The following is an 18,899-nucleotide window of genomic DNA, read 5'->3' on the forward strand; positions in this document are numbered from 1 at the left end:
TGATTAGAACTAGGACCTATTTTCTTACGTAGCTATCCCTCCTCTACATTAAAATGTTGAAGAATTGACTCCACACAATTATCAAATCAGGGAGGTTATGCTTGGGAACCTACCTTGGATACTACTAAGTTGATGGTTACAATAGGAATAAAAGAGGTATTCAAGAGCTTATAATAGGATGGGGCAGCATTAATAACACTTGGCAACAAAATGATTTCCTAAAAGGATATTTAAGTGAATTTTTTGGTCCCTTAGATCCAACAAACCTTAAGGAAACCTTGAATGCAACAATCAAGAGAAGAGATAGGGGTATGAGCCAATTGGATCCATTTTTGAAAGCTTGTTAGCAATGGAGAGATATTTTTGAGGAAAAGGGTGTACGGATCATTTAGGGAATCTAAAGTTTTTGCACATTATGCAAGAGAATGTGGATAGGCTTGTGGCCATTTTGAATCAAGATTTTGGTCTGATGGATAAAATACATACCTAGGGAAAGACTTGCAAGAACTTCAGTCAATTAAGGGATAAAGGTATCAGATGCTAATGGAGGTATATATAGCTAAGGAGTTAGACAACATTGATGATTGGATTGAAAATATTTTTGATGAAAATAAAGTAATGGAAACATTACATGCAAAGATTCATAGGTTCAAGGATCAAACCCAAGAGCAAATTTTGGAAGCTGAGAAGCATTATAGTGATGTGTGCTTAGACATTTTTGAGGATGATGAATGGGAGAAATTAATAAAGGTAGAGGTACTAGTAGAAAAATTCTAAATTTTTTTTAAGGAAGCTACCAATGATGATGATATCAAGCATGCATTTAGGATGAAAGAGTCCTTATTAGATTTTGATGTAAAATTAGGACATTTTGCAGAGACTCATATTGAGGTTGGCAACTACAGGTAGAAGGTGAAAGACAAATATTAGGCCTTAGATTTTCTAGATGTGGCTCAAGTCACCAAGATCATTGAGAAATTCAAAGGCAAATACCCAAATATAGCTATGGTATAAAGGGGAACAAAACCTAGAAGTTGGAATTTCAATTTTGACACTTGGTGAAATGTTTCATTTTTTGAACCTACCTCTGAGCTGCGCTGGTGTGCCAAGTGCATAGGTACACTTTTTTAGTAGTGTTTTGGAAGATTTTGAGAAATTTAGAGTTGCACTGATAGTTAACTTCCAGTTCTAAAATTAGAGCTTTCCATGGATCGAAAACACATTTTGACAATAGTTTAACTTTGATAGATGCCTAGTAAAGATGGAGCTTCTAGTTTGGGCACTTCTAGACACTCCTACATCAACTGATTTCTCTCTCTTTCTTATTTTCTCATACTTTCTTTGTTTTAAGACATGTAAAGGCTCATGCATCCTTGAAATAATGTAAATAAAGATGGTGTCTTAGTTAGCACCAGTTAGAGAGTCAATTTGTACATAAATAGATTTGTTTTATTAGTTTAGAAGCATATGATTGCATAAAGATATCTCACACTATCAATGCAAATTGAGGAGAAGATTTCTTATAAATTGAGGAATGTAATATGTATTCCAGGCTACCATTATTTTGATGCAATAATATATGTTGTTGGTGCTCGCATTTGGAGTTTAGTGATTCTTTCCTAAGTGTGTTATATTTTGTGAATGCATGTTCATGAAGTGTAATTGAACCAATTATTTTATTGCATTATTTTGTTTGTGCAATCTTTTAATTCTAGTGTTTTCTATGGGTCTACAAATTTTGTTGACATACTTAATTCAAGAAGAGATCACCATATTGTTCCCGGATAGCTTTTTGTGTTGCATGAGTGCACTTTTTGTGGCCTTGTGATTTGATGAAAAGTGAAACATCTTACAATTATTGAATTCCTATCAATGATTGTATCAGTGGAATTAAGGAAGCATTGCTCCTATTTTCATTGGTTACCTACCGATCTTTTTGAAAGCTTAACTCACAGACACATTGTTTCCATGGCTTATGTCCATTAGGATTTTACTTTTCATGTTATTTTCTTGAACTTCTTGTTACCCTATCTTTGTTATTTTCTTTACTAGACCCTTGGTTAAATTTGGAATTCATATAGTTTCATTGTTAGATTGCATTCATCAAAAAATAGAAAAATAGAAAAATATATTTATTTATTGTGTGTTTTATTCTTTTGAAATAGCAAATAGATTCTACATCTTTTCCAAACTATTAAACGGACCAGCAAAGGCCTCCTCATGAACACTCACATTTAACTTCAATTGAGTGGATTCTAGTAGGTTGCAAGATCGCCCAGAACCTTGGAGTTGATCCCAGATCAAGTTTTCAATAGAGGAGTTCAAAAGGATTCCTATCGTTAAGCATCATGCAAAATGACAACTTAACACTGCCTTTGATACTAATCTATTTCTCCTATATATTATCCCATTCTTCTTAGGGGTCTTGGGTGATGATAACTATCTCTTAATTCCATTCTCTTCACAAACATGGTAAACTCTCTAGAAATAAATTCTCCACCTCTATATGATTTCAAACATTTAATCTTTTCACCATATTCTTTCTTAGCCCTATTCTTGAATATCTTGAAATTTTCAAATGCTTTAGGTTTTTCTTTAAGAAAGGCTACCCACATAATTCTAATGAAATCATCAACAAAAATCATAAAGTAATTTGTAGATCTCTCTACATAGAATCCTCTTGTTCTAGTAGGGCCACTCAAATTCTATATGAACAGCATTCAGCTTCTTTGTAGTAGTAAACTTCTTTCTATGAAATGATACCTTGTTCTTCTTAGCCATGATACACTCTTTGCAAACAAGATTAGTAGGCTTCATGATTTTAGGCAAATATCTAACTACAAATTTTCTACTAGCCTTCATAATATTATGAAAATTTATATGAAAAAACCTTAAATATCGTTACCAACTTTATCCACTTTTGCAACCAAACATGCCATCTCTATAGGATTCAATTAAAACACATTACCTTCTGATCTTGTACATGTTCCAATTAGCTTACCATCCTTTTCTTTGTTAATACAAGTCTTCTCTTTGAATTGCAACTAATAGCCTTTATCCACCAACTATCCAACACTCAACAAGTTTTGCTTTAAACCATCAACAAAGTAAATATTGTTAGTGTTAGTCTTTCCATCAAGAGTAACAGATCCTATCCTTGTGATGTGATAGGCTACATTATTACCTACCCTAAAAATACCTCCATCATAGTTTCTAAACTTAACAAACTTTTTCATAGCACTAGTTATATGATGTGAACATCCATTATCTATTATACAGTCAGATTTCTTTTCAAATTGAGAAGTTAATGGGTGATCCCACAATAATGGGTTCCAATTTTTGACCATTTTTGACACTGCAATCAATATTTTTGAAACAAACCTCACATTCGAGTGACTATATCTCTAAGACTGTGAATAATTTAAAGATGACATGAACTAGTGATTTCTAGTACTTTGTTCCTACTTTGTAACCATATTTTTTTATAAAAAAATTAAAACTATTTAAGTCAATTTTTTCTTCTCCTCTGAAATGTGCTACATATGAAAAATCAATATTTTTAAAGAGTGACAGTCCGCTTGACACATAACTTTTTTTTCTAGAAGTCATAATGAGGTAATTCTTTTGATGTTGTATTTGTAACATCAATATCCAATGGATGCATTTGGTTTGATTCAATTTGGTTGAATATTGTATAGTTTATGAAGTTTTGAAATGACATCAATCATAATTTAGACATATGTTCATTTTGACATAGATAACTTGAACTCAATTTATCATAGATCTAATTTTATTTATTTTTTAATAGAAAGCTATCTCAGTAACCTATTTCCTAGATTTTTTCAAAAAAAAATTGACCTAATTTATAAATTTTCCTAAAGTGTCAAAGTTAGTTGATGTTCAACCATTAATGAACCTATAATGAGTTAAACTCATATTTGAAAGTCTAAATGAATATAATACCTATTAAAATTATAGTCATTAGAAAGCTTGCTCTAAGTAGCACAAATTGACATTTTTTATTTTACAATAGGACATCATTCAGTCTCAATTTTGGGGGTCAAAACACTATTTGTCTTCTTATTTTTTAAAGAAAATAGAATTTTTTTTTTAAAACATATGTTCAAGCGAACATAGTGTTCACATGAACATATTTTACATGTTCACATGAACATATGTTTTCAAAAAATGACAATTTTACAATGAAAATAGTAACTTTTGTATGTTCGCGTGAACATTTATAGCACATATGTTTGCATGAATGCACCTATTTATATTTATTAATGTTCACACAAACATAAATGTAGGGAATGTTCATGCGAGCATTTCCTTAATGTTCACACGAACAATTAAAAATTAGAAATTGGAAATTTCCATCCATTTCTGATTTTGTTCGTGCCACAAAAGTGGTAAACAATATTGTGGGATCACCCTAAAGCCTCTTATTCTCTAATTTCTTTATCAAGCTCATCTTCTTTTATGGATACAAGTCCTCGCTCATCATCACTTTCACTCTACACTCTTTCCTAAGATACATCAACTTCATTTTGCATATAAACAATCTCTAGGTCTTCTAGGCTTAAGATTTCTCTTATAATTTTTCTCTCTTTTAGGACACTTAGATGCATAATGACCAAATTAATTACAAGTCCAACATTTAAATATTTTCTTACCATCTAGTTCTCTCCTTACAAGTAGGACTATACGTTCTTCAATCTTTCTATCCTCTTCAAATATAATTCTCCTGCTACTAGCATAATCTCCATGGGTGCTTGCACTAAAAGCTATCTCTAGTCTTGTCACTTCTCTAGATTATCTCAAACTTTCTTTTGTTTCTTCCAATCTTCCAAGAAAAATTTCCCTAGAAAATTTCTTAGTAAAGGGTATCAAAAGCTCAATCATCTATACTACTTGCTTGAATGGTGGTGTCAAAATTTTCAAAAAATTTCATATGATCTCATCTTCTTCCTTGGGTCCACCACATGATTTGATTCCCATAACAATATCTAATATCCTACCAACATGGATTTTCATAGATTCATCATCTAACATTTTAGTATCTTAAAACAAGCATACCCAATTATGTAATCTTATTGTCTTTGTATGTGTATCCCTATAATGCCACACCAAGGGATCCAAAAGAATTAACCTAATGTTTTACTAAGTTTGCTGAACATTTTTTTTAACAAGAAAGGTAAATCATACACAAAAAACACATAGTAGTGGAAGCAATAACATACAATCATACAGAAGAAAACATATAGATTACATTCCTTAAGGATCCCAAGATGTTGAGTCACATTTAAATTTAATTAATACTAAATCTAACAACTACCACATCCACATGAAAGAATAATTAGAAAGTCCAATGTCCATTTAAATAATATACATTTTTTCCGAATGCCTCTTGGCAAATTAAATTTGGAATGCTCAATTCTCCACTATACATGTCATAAGGTATGAAAGGCTAAAAGAATATACGTATGTAGAAATAGAAATACATCCTCCTCCTAAAATCCATGATACAAAGTAAAATAAAATAAATGAAAGAATTCCTATACATGGTACATCCATCCATCACAAAAGATATAAACATCCATCATGAAATATAACCATTCGTCATAATGATACATAGAAAGAATAAAAGGAAATGTAGACAAGGAAGCTCTAGCCACGATGCCTACAAATGGATCTCAATGGTAAGAGTGAAAAAGCACTACCACCCAACTGCATGGAACCTCAATGGCCCACTCCCATTGCACTGAGGAGATAGTCTCAAGTCCCAAATAGGATATCAAACCACATAACAAAAATACTTTCTAAGTCTAGGAAATCCTAAAAGTATACTAACTCAAAGGTTCCAAAATAGATCAACATCTAGACCTAGAGGTATACAAAACACGTAGAAAACCTACTATGTAAGCAGGCAAGTGTCATTGTACAAATCATGTTAGAGCTACCCTAGCAGTCTCTTAGGACCCTCGGGTCCTTAGTGATCCCTATGTGGCCACTAGTATCCTCTTGTTCTGACAATGGATACTACGAATGCAAGGTCGCAACCAAGTGTTCTCTCTACTCCCATCTTAGTTTGTACTAGCACTCGAGGCATGGGTGAGAACATACAAAGACTCTTATTAGGTTCATTTTACTCTCATTTAGTGTAATGTTTTCACTTATTAAACAACTTACAATGGGTTACCCTGGGAACCACTTAAGGCCCCGGCCCCCATTGCAAGCCACTTCTTGACACTACATATAGATAACCTACCCTAGGCTCATAAAAGTATAAATCAATAATCATATAAAAATCACCTCAACCCTATACAAGTGATTGGAAAGCATCAAAAGATAACTAATAATAATCACATCAGTTTTCTATAAGCAACTAGAAAGAATCCCAATTTAAATCACAATACCTATCAGTTCTCAACAAGCAACTAGAAAGTATCCCAATAATATTGATCAACAACTCAAATGGTTAAGTCAAACATGTCACAACATGACATCACCAAGATCAAAGAAAACACTTTAGTCCTATCAAAGTGACTGGAAAGCAACCCAAATATAACTAATCGAAGACTCAAAATGGTTAAGTCAAGAATGTCATACATTTCACCTCAGTTTCAAAACAAAACACTAGAAAGCAAAAACAATCAATGCATCAAAACATCTCATAGAGCATACCAGACACATTACCATGGTTGAGTATAAAATATTGAGATCAAATCAGCATAGCATCACAATCACATAACTCCCAAGCCTCTGGTAACATCTTAAGGCTAGTCAAAGCTAGGTCAACCCCAAAGCATAGAGAACACATAGAAAACATAATAGTCTTATAGTTTGGTTTGAGTTTGAAAAACATGTAATTGAGTTAAATAGTAAGGTAAAGTTTCATTCAAGGTAAGTTTTCAAATACCTACGATTTACCATTTAACCCTTACAAATTACCCCATTCTCATATTCGAATAAAATGTCCAATTACCCTATTTGATTTAAGTCAATTTTCTAAAATACTCTAAGGGTAATTGTTTATTTAAATTATTAAAATGATATATTCTTTTTTTGATTTTCGAAGAAAATTCTCTACAATTTTATTAAATTCAGTATTATAATAATTTAATAAATTTAAAATGTAATTAAAAAACTTCCCTTATTAATTAATCCTAATTAAATTAAATTTAATTAAATTAATTAATAATTATATAAATATTCATATTGATTCACAATTTACGACTCAAATTCATTTTAATAATAATTTAATTAAATATTATTAAATTTTCAATGATCAATTTCTTTCCCCAAAAGTATTTTAATAATAATTATAATTAAATTTTTTAATTAATTATCATTAATAACTTATTATTAAATCACTAATAGAATAACCATTATTTTACTAATAGAATAATAATAACAATAACAATTTAATTTAATTAATTATATTAATAAATTAACATTCAAACCTTTATTAAATTTATTAAAATTTAATAATTTTAAATATATATTAAACTAAATTTATATTTATAAAAAATATTATTTAAAAACTTAATAACATATAAATTTTATATAATAAAATAAAAAACTTTATAAGATCTTGCATTTAAAGCCCGCACGACTGTTAAAGAAGGTCATGCAGCCCTGCTCTGTTATCGTAGGGCCTATGACTGCGGGTACGACTGCTGCTAGTGGTATAAGGTAAGTGGGGGTGGGTAAAACCCCTCCCCATATATATATAAATTAAAATTCATCTATGTAAACAATTTAAATATTGTTTAATAATTTTTATTTATAGTTTTTATTTTATATTTCTTTTTGAAATATTTTATTTAAATTAAATGAATTTTAATTTAACCAATGAACTCCCTAATAAATATTATATATATATATATATATATATATATATATATATATATATATATATATATATATATAAATTATTTTTATAACTATTTGCAATTCTAACCTAATAGGAGAAATTTGATTAACCATTCAAATTTCTAAATTAAAATTTTCTTTTTAAAACTCAAACCCTCCCTAATTTTAATATCTAATTTGCAAAACTAATAGACAAGTTTTTCTAAAAATTATTAACCTCTATGTATATAGAGGAATTAACACGCATACTAAATATTCACAAAATTGAAAGCAAACGTCACAAGAAATATTCAAATAGCCATTTCTATAGACATGATGAAGACCGGAAAAAAAGAGCGCAATTAAATTGAGCAAATAATCACAAGCGTCTACTCGGACATTGATGCTAATTGCTATGCCCAAGAAGATTGTGGAGAAATCCTTCCTCTCATAAGCTTCTTTGTGAAAACAATTCCTCTTCTAAAATTTGACCTCAAAATTCGTGTCCCTCAAAAATGAACCCTCCAATTGTGATATGGAGTTCCCTCCTAAAATTGGGGCGCTAATTGTGCATTCACCCGAGAGGACTCTCTGCTCACCAAACTTCAACTCTTAATTAACTTTTCTTAATCTTTTCTTAATCTTTTCCTTTCTTTTCCATGCATTATATTGAATTATTAAATTACTTTATCTAATTTTCACTTGACTTCTCCTTTAATTAATTTATTAATTTTCAATCTCGTGTGCACTTTATACAATTAAAATATCTTTATTAAATTCACTTGTTTTATTAATTTCTTATATTTTAATCCCATGCATACATCATGCGAACTTAAAACTTTTAATAAATTATTATCATTTGACTTCTTAATTTATTTTCTAACTTTTAATTGATAAAATATTTATTAACTTAAATAATGATATTATTTAGCATTTATTTAAAAATGAACTCTAAACATATTATTATTAAATTAAATTAATATTATCATGTTCTAAATTATTCTTATAACATTCATTATTAAATTTAACTCTTTTTATTTATTTAATTAAATATTAAAATGTCATAATAATTTTTCATTAAATTAAATCATTAATTTAATCTTTTAATTAGACTTAATTAATAGAAAATTCACCAAAGACTCACAAAACAAAATATGAAAACCCATCATAGAAAAACACATACAAAATCAAATTAAAGGATTATAATCCCAAATTAACGTCATTTGACCCATTCGAAGGGTACTCAACTCAGATACTTGTCCTAATTATCTAGGACAAATGGCTTAAAGGTTTGAGATTTGGACTTAAGAATTTATCTTCCCTCTCTTACCATTGAGATAATGCAATAGGGTATGCGCATTCTCGCAATTCAAGGAAGTTGATACCTAATACCTGCAACTTGCATAAAATCCATACAAGTACACACACAATATTCTAAGCTAATCAGACAATGGCAGGAAGTGGTGCATCATGTAGATCCCGACTAGCAGGTGACTACGACTCCCTTCCTTAACCACATCAGAAATGCCATACATAAAGAAAACAAACATGCACACCATAGACATGCAGTATGGGGTAAGTATCCATAAGAAAATGCATGTGATGATAAACCATCTAACTAATCATCATCAATAATTGAAAAAAATATAATAATCATCATCCATATATGAAGAATAGAGTACCAAGTAATCTCATTATAAATCAACTAGATTTGAAACAATATCTAATAATTTGAAAGTAATGCTACTAAATAGCAAGCATAAAATTGGCCTAAAAGAGTTTGGCAATAATAATAGAAATGCAAACTAGGGCTAGGCACTACAATCAATTTCAAGAGTAGATTCTAAAGCTTTCCAAATCTTATGAGATATTTCTAGTGATTTTACCTAACTGTATTCATTTTCAGGAAGAGCTATGAATATGGCTTCTCTTTCTCTCATATTGCACATAAAAAGATCTCTTTCTAGTTCACTATATTCTTCAAGTTTCTCTTATTTCACAATTTCCTTGTTAGTCTTTGTCAAAAGCCAATATCTTGGAACCATATATAGTAGATGTGTTTTCATCTTTTCTTTCTAAATTTCATAGTTAACTCCATCAAACTTAGGAATTTGTTTTTGAAGTGACTCTCCATTGATCTCCCAAAGTTGTTAAACTTTCTCTTCAAGGACTTAATGCTTTGATACCAATTGTTAGAATATAAAGTGCACCAATATAATTGAGTTGGTGTGGGTGTGGGAGGTGGGTAAATTATTTATCCAACTATTATCACAATTATAAACCTTATTAATCCTTAACCATAGGAGAAATATGATCAACAACCATAACAAGATACACATACACAATAACACCAGATATGTTAACTAGGGAAAACCTTGATCAGAGGGAAAACCTACATAAAATCCATGCATGTACACACACAATATTCTAAGATAAACAGAGAATGACAGGAAGTGGTGCATCGTGTAGATCCCAACTAGTAGGTGACTATGACTCTCTTCCTTAACCACATCAGAAAGGCCATACATAAAGAAAACAAACATGCACACCATACACATGCAATATAGGGTAAGTATTCATAAGAAAACACATGTGATAATAAACCATCTAACTAATTATTATCAATAATTGAAAACACTGTAATAATCAAAATGAATACATGAAGAATAGAGTACCAAGTAATCTCACCATAAATCAACTAAATCTGATAATCTAAAAGTAATGCTACTAAACATCAAGCATAAAATTGGCCTAAAAGAGTTCAGAGGTAATAACAAAATGCAAACTAGGGGTAGGCACTACATCCACCCCCCCTATACTTAGGCTAACTCCTAGAAGCCTACAAGAGTGGTAAAACTAAAGAGCTCATTGTGCAGGTCATTAGACACTTTCCCCCTATAGGAGGATATGACTCTAGTAAGAACACTACAAAAATTATATCCAAGATAACAAGATGCTATAATAACCATAAAATATATTATTGTAAAGCATATATGAAAGACACATGTTTTGAAAAAAGAATGAGTTCAATTTTTAGTTTTGCCTAAATTTAGGTTTGCATATAATTTTAGTTTTGAAATCTAAGTGTTGAAGTATGAAAATATACAACTAAAAGTTTAATTTCTATTTCAACTCAACTAGTTCAAGTTTTTCAATTTGATATAGATATATATATAATAGTTTAAAGTTTTTTGTTTTTGTTCAACTAGTTAACAACTAGTGGTGCTCCAATATACCCAAAGCTCCCAATGTAGAAACTCGGGCTCTGATACCAGTTGTAATGCCCTACCAAGGGATCGAAAAGAATTAACCTAATGTTTTACTAAGCTTTCCAAACATTTTTTTTTAACAAGAAAGGTAAATCATATACAACAAACACATAGCAGCGAAAGCAATAACATACAATCATATAGAAGCAAACATATAGATTACATTCCTTAAGGATCCCAAGATGTTGAGTCACATTTAACTTTAATTAATACTAATTCTAACAACTACCACATCCACATGAAAGAATAATTAGAAAGTCCAATTTCCATTTAAATAATATACATTTGTTCTGAATGCCTCTTGGAAAATTAAATTTGAAATGCTCAATTATCCACTTTACATATCACAAGGTATGGAAGGCTAAAAGAATATACATATGTAGAAATAGAAATACATCCTCCTCCTCAGATCCATGATACAAAGTACAATAAAATAAATAAAATCATCCACCATAAATGGTACATCCATCATGAAATATAACCATCCATCATAATCATACATATAAAGAATGAAAGAAAATGCAGGCAAGGAAGCTCCAACCAAGATGATTATAGATAGATCTCAATGGTAAGAGTGAAAAATCACTACCACCCAACTTTGTGGAACCTAAATGGTCCACTCCCACTATGCTAAGGAGATTGCTCAAGTCCCAAATAGGATATCAAACCACATAACACAAATACTTTCTAAGTCTAGGAAATCCTAAAAGTATACTAACTCAAAGGTTCCAAAATAGATCAACAACTAGACCCAGAGGCGTACAAGACATGTAGGAAACCTACTATGTAAGCAAGCAAGTGTCATCACATGAATCATCTTGGAGTAACCCTAGCAGTCTCTTAGGACTCCTAGGTCCCTACTGATCCTTATGTGGCCACTACTATCCTCTTGTACTAACAAGGCATACTACGGATGCAAGGTTGCAACCAACCATTCTCTCTACTCCCATCCTAGTATGTACTAGCACTTGAGGCATGGGCAAGAATATGCAAAGACTCTTATTAGGTTCATTTTACTCTCATTTAGTGTAATGTTTTGACTTATTAAAAAACTTACAATCGATTACCCTAGGAACCACTTAGGGCCTCGACCCCCATTGCAAGCTACTTCCTGACAATACATATAGATAACCTACCCTAGGCTCATAAAAATATAAATCAATAATCATATAAAAATCACCTTAGCCCTATACAAGCGACTGGAAAGCATCAAAAAATAACTCACAATAATCACATCAATTCTCTACGAGCAACTAGAAAGCATCCCAAGATAAATCACAATAGCCATCAGTTCTCAACGAGCAACTAAAAAGTATCCCAATAATATTGATCAATGACTCAAATTGTTAAGTCAAACATGTCACAACATGACATCACCAAGATCAAAGAAAACACTTTAGTCCTATCAAAGCAACTAGAAAGAAACTCAAATATAACTGATCGAGGACACAAAATTGTTAAGTCAAGAATGTCATACATTTCACCTTAGTTTCACAAGAGAACACTGGAAAGCAAAAACAATCAATGCATCAAAACATCTCATAAAGCATACCAGATCCATTACAATGGTTGAGTATAAAAGATCAAGATCAAATCAGCATAGCATCACAATCACATAACTCCCAAGCCTCTAGTAACATCCTAAGACTGGTCAAAGCTAGGTTAACCCCAAAACCCCAAAGCATAGACAACACATAGAAAAAAAAATTAGTCTTATAGTTTGGTTTGGGTTTGAAAAACACGTAATTAAATTAAACAATAAGGTAAAGTTTCATTCAAGGTAAGTTTTCAAATACCTATGATTTACCATTTAACCCTTACAAATTACCCCATTCTCATATTCAAATAAAAAGTTGAATTACCCTATTCGATTTAAGTCCATTTTCTAAAATACTCTAAGGGTAATTATTTATTTAAATTATTAAAATGATATTTTTAAAATTTATTTTCAAAGAAAATACTCTGCAATTTTATTAAAATCAGTATTATAATAATTTAATAAATTTAGAACTTAATCAAACAACTGGGTATGTCCAGGATCATGCTATGCCAAAAAGTGGCAATGTTAAAAAAATAGAGTTTGAAGACATCTAAAAGCGCTTCAAAATCTACTCTAACTTTTTTCCACCTATCCAAGTCTGGAAGGAAAGGCCGAGCCTTATCAAATATTTGATTTGACATCGGATATTCGATATTATCAGATATATGATAACATATCGAATATCTGATAATCAACGAAATATAACATTATTATTATTATATTATAATAATATAAAATATTATATTATAATAGTATAATATATTATTTAATATTATATAATATAATATTATAATAATATAAAATATTATACTATAATATAATAATATTATTATTATTATTATATTATAATCATATACTATTATACTATAATAATTATATTATATTATAATAATATAATATAATATAAAATATAATATAATGTAATATATTATATATAAAATATCATATAAAATATAAGATATATCTTATATATTATATAAAATATAATATGTCATTCGTATCGGATATCCGATATCTGTGACATTAAATAAAAAAAAATTAGACCCATGGGCCCTTATTTGGCATATTTGGGGGCCAATATTTGCACTGCGATTGGATATCAGATATACGATCGGATATCGGATATCAAAGTATGTTTTTTTTTAAAACTCATTTTTAACCTAAATTCAATAGATTTTAGCATGATTTTGTTTGTTTTAGTTGAATCTAGTGTTTTTTTGAAAAAAATGGTTAAAATTAAGGTTTTTTTAAATATATATTACATTTGCAATTCAATAGGAATGGTTGATCAGAATGATGACACTAAGGTAAGGAATAATATTCCTCGTAACCCCCCACCAAATGATCTAGTACCCCCCACAAAACCATCCACCAAATGATCCTCTACCCCCTCAAAGCCCTCCTTGAATCGAGGATTTAATAAATGAAAATCTCACCGAGTTGAGAGGTTTTCATAGAACATATAATAATGTACTTGCATTGGCTCCTATGTTATGCACATTAAATACCATAGTGGATAACATTGAAACCCTTATGAAGCAACAAAATTTCACTCTTCATTGGCATGATGAAATGCATGAGATGTTTGATGATGGTTTGGACTATGATGAGGTTGCGACCCTCAACATAACCAAAGATGATTTGGCTAGCCTTTTTGCGAACCTGAAAATGGGTTTACTAGTTGAGCCAAAAAAATCCAAACTATCGATTAAATGGTGCACAAATGATGTCATATGTGCAAACTTTTGGGATCATTGGTGGATGGTCTTTGATATCCCTCCACATAGAAATTTAGACATACTAGTTTATTTCCTTAGAAAATTATATGTAGAATTTGTGTTGAAACTTAAAGTAAGCTATTGGAGCATGAAGCCCAACATGGGCTTAGGACTAGGAGCTCCTCAGGATAGACCCTCTTCCCAGCAAAAGAAAGTTGGCACCTTTGTCCCCCCCATTGATATCTCCCCTCCTCCTTGAGTGTAGCATCCAAATGTTATGACAGAGGCTAGCTCTCAGACCATCAGAGCCATTCATAGGCTGAGTAGCCTAATGATATCTTAGGCTAGGTCAGTCCTACCTCCTCGTGTTGATGATGCTGGTGCTAGTTCATCATCAACTAGCTCATCACACGTTTGTGTGCCTCACACTTGCATTACATGCAAGAATATTTTCCTAGGTCCCATAGGTGATATTCCTGAGTATCATTTTGTATTAGACAAGGATACACCAGACACACGTGCAGAGGCTATAGACCCTGATGTGAGAAAGGAGGGGAATGCAAAGGCATGGACTCCTTTAGTGCCAGTAAGTGCATACATTTTTTTGTTATGACATATGCGATTTAAAGTTAATTTTTATAATAGAATCATTTTAATTTTTAAGCCATATTGACTTTTATATGTATGTGATCTTCATTCATGTTTAGTTGATGACCGAGGAGGAGCTCAGACAGATTGATGATGCCAGGCTCTCAGCCATTTCATTTGGCCTTGAGACATCTACGGTACATTATGTTGTGTTCACATTTTTTTTTCTATTTGATATTGTAGCATATATGGTTGCTAAACTTTCTTTTATCTTGTAGGTACCACCTGTCCCGAGGGGACAAAGTGTGGGGGGTGAGCCAGTGCACATTGACAAAGGAAAGGTCATTAGATGCTTTCTATTTGATTAAATATCGATGCATTCTTGTAAGATATTTGTGGTAATCCCATTTAATTACATTCTTTATTGTATATAGGGCGTGCTATTGGCGATGAGCATGTACACATTCCACGTCATAGACCATTAGGGATTTCCATTCGCATTGAGAGCCCCATTGTATGTATAAGTATCATTTATTTTTTATTCTCCTGTTAGTACCTAATGTGGTCACACATTTAAAACCTCAAGTTCAGAGTTTTTGAACCACTTTGAACTAAAGTTTGAAATAGTTCTAAGTGCTTCAAAGCAGTTTGATGGTTCAAATGGGTTTGAAAATGCAAGATCAATTTCAACAAGTTCAGAATTTCATCATTTACGCTTAGGTTCTGCCAGTTCATAGTTTTGAGAAAGTGAAAAGTACAAGTCAAGATGGAGGCCAGTTCAATGGTTTAGAAAGGTTCATCTTCCAAGTTCATTGGTTGAAAAAAGTTGAAGTGCAAATTCTAGTTTTCAAAATGAGTTCAATGTTGATGTTTGAAGATCCAGCATCTACAGGGTCACATAAAAAGATTCAGAGGCTCACATTGCTGAATTTGGAACACAGTCCAATGCTTTAGTATACAGTCTCAAACACTTTAAATTTAGGATAGAAATCTTGAAGTTTAAGTAAAGATTTTATGTTGGATGATGATAATATAATGGAAATAGACATTGATGATGCTGAGAAATAGATGGAGCCATGGGTTACTTCAAGATGGCCTTTGGTATTTGTAGATAAAGTTCGTTGTTCAAAGGCACTTCTTAAATGTGAAGAAGAGGCTTTAGATTTCAATAGAGATGTTGATGTTATCAGATGGGTGGCAAAGACCATAACACGATGCACTCTGATAGTATTGATGTTTCTCATTCCCAGTATTATTGTTGGATTCTATGAGTCACTAGCAAAATTTTGGCCCATGATTGTTTGTGCTGGCTCAAGTGATTTTACTTTTGGACTTCATTCATACATAGAATGATGCTTGGGTTGTGAAGAATGAATAGTTATGGTATATAACATCATCCATTATCTCTCTTTCCTGTCACATTGCAACATTTTCAATATCAAGATTACTCTTTCATTGGTTTAAACCTTCAAACTATGATTGAAACCCAAACCCCAATATTTGGAGTACTGACTATGAATACTCAGCAAGAGCAATAGAAATTATAAGAAGAAAATCCATGGATTGAGAGTGGCCATTTATACTGTTATAGAGGTTCAAATAAATGCCAAACCAAATGTCTCCATTCAAAACACATATACTTAGAATGGTTCTTCTCAGAATGGTATTGGGTCCCGACTGAAATATGGAGGTGCTGCAACCTCGAAGCCATGAAATTTTTTAGATTTGTTGTGCTACACATGTGGCATGGAGTGATCTAGCATCACAAGTTTATATTGTCAAAGCCTCATGTTTTCTATGATGCTCACAGAATGTTATGATTGTTGAGTGTGATGAAGGTGGCCTTTTGATCAACAATAACCACCATGAACCCCGCGGATCTGCCTATAGCCATATGTATGGACATGGTGCATATGGAAAAAATTTATCAAATACTTGTACCTCAAAATTTAAATATTAGCGATACAATTATAGCATTTCTAGACAGGATTATATTGACTTAGGATTCAGCACGAAAATTGTTTGGACTGTTACGAAGCCTCTATTAGAATCCATCGTCACCCCAAAGACTTTATGATACCATCTTTTTTGAGAGTAGCAAGATTTATTGCATCAAAATAATGCTATTAACAGGGAGGCATGTTCAAAATAGTGTCCAATGATCAGTAGGGTATTTCAATTCAGCAAGTTAGATTTTCTAACAGTCATATAGACCCTCAAACAGAGATCTGTAACTTTTGACTTAGACATTATTTTCAAAATCGTCTTAGTTAGAATGTGGAGAACTAGGACTTGGATAACATATCCAAAATTCAGCAAGATCCAATAGTGGGATAAATGGTTATGCCTCCCACACTGAGACCCATTTTTTCTGACAGAGTTATTTCAACTTTGCCCAGAATCAAGAGTATTTTCGTATTGGAATACTTTAATAATGTGCCACTTGTCCAAGTCTCATTTAATATTTCAAATTATTCTTATAAAAAATTTACATCAATGTTTTATAAGATTATCAAAACATAAATGAGAGAAAAAGGAAGAAAGTGGAAAAACATAAACTTTAAATAAGGTTTATCAAGAAAAACCAATGGTAGAGGAAAATTGAAAAGTTTCCATGGGAACGACTTTAGAAATAATATTGAATTCTAGGAATCAGTTACGGGAAAGGAAATGGAGATGGACAAAGAGAAGAATAAATAAAGGATAGAGGGATTTAGAAGGGGTTCCAGTTTTTCTGAGTTTTGGCTGAGAGACTTTGGGCTACAATAGAACAGAGGCTGTGAATACAGTGATAGGGGGAAGATTGGATTTCTCTGAGACTTTGTGCTATAGGGGGTCCCATTCTTTTTCTTATTCCATTCAGGATTCTTTTAGGCTACAGACTTTGGGCTTTAGGTAGGGAGGAGATCTTTCAAAAAACCATTCTATTTCCTTGGGAGACAGGGAAAGGCAGAGTAGGAGAAATTTTCTTTCTTTTCAGAACTGTGTGTTTGAAATGAAGATTAAATTTTGGTGTTTAAAGTAATATTGTAGGAAAAGATTATGTTTCCTTTGAATAATGACCATATTGTAATGCGTGAAGGAGGCTTTGTAATCTTTTATAGTCAAGGAAGGGAGGCTAAAGGTTAAACATATTATACTTTGGTGATAATGTATTTTTCCTTCCACTGAATTTGGACTTTGAGTCAATTCCAGTTTTCTCTGAAATTGTAGTCTATTGTCATTGTTTCTTTATTACATTGACATTCCAAATATTCTAGAAGGTTCTAATTTTAATTTTCTCAGGGAGATAAATGACACTGTTTCATCCTTATCACGTAATGCAATGACCAGCAAATGAACTTTGCGTCATCTATTGTTTTTTGCTTCCTTTTCATGCTGTAGTATAGATTTCTGCATCTACATTGTATTTACAAGTAGATTTTTGATATTCTTTTGTGCTTTCTGGTTAAAAGCATCCACATTTGATTCATTGAATATCTTATACAGGGAGCTATACCCGATAAAAATTCAGAGGAAGGTTATCAATCCCATGATAACCTATCCAACTTGGTGTTAGCTTGTCCTTCCACTTAGGCATTCAGGGTTAGATTTGCACATATTCTCTCAAAGGACAATTTGTTCACTAACAGATTTTTGGTGACTCTGCTGGGGAAAGAATTGCAGTTTCAATGTTTTCTTTTCTTAGAAATATGAACGTACCTCCCCAAAGATGGAGGTTGGTGGCTCTATTGAGGAAGAATGTCAAAAAGTCTTCCTTACATATCAAGAAATCTTGAAGGAATGGGTTCCAGCAAGAGATGAAGATAACTCAAAAGTCTTTATCTTCATCCCACCTTTCAAAGATAATCCTATCAGAGAGGTTACTGAAGAGGTTGCAAAGTAGGTAGACTGGCTAAAATCCTTTTACGGTGCCATCCTCATAAAGAA

Source organism: Cupressus sempervirens, chromosome 4 (assembly GCF_028749045.1).
Source record: "Cupressus sempervirens isolate cs-2001-9-10 chromosome 4, ASM2874904v1, whole genome shotgun sequence".
NCBI lineage: Eukaryota > Viridiplantae > Streptophyta > Pinopsida > Cupressales > Cupressaceae > Cupressus > Cupressus sempervirens.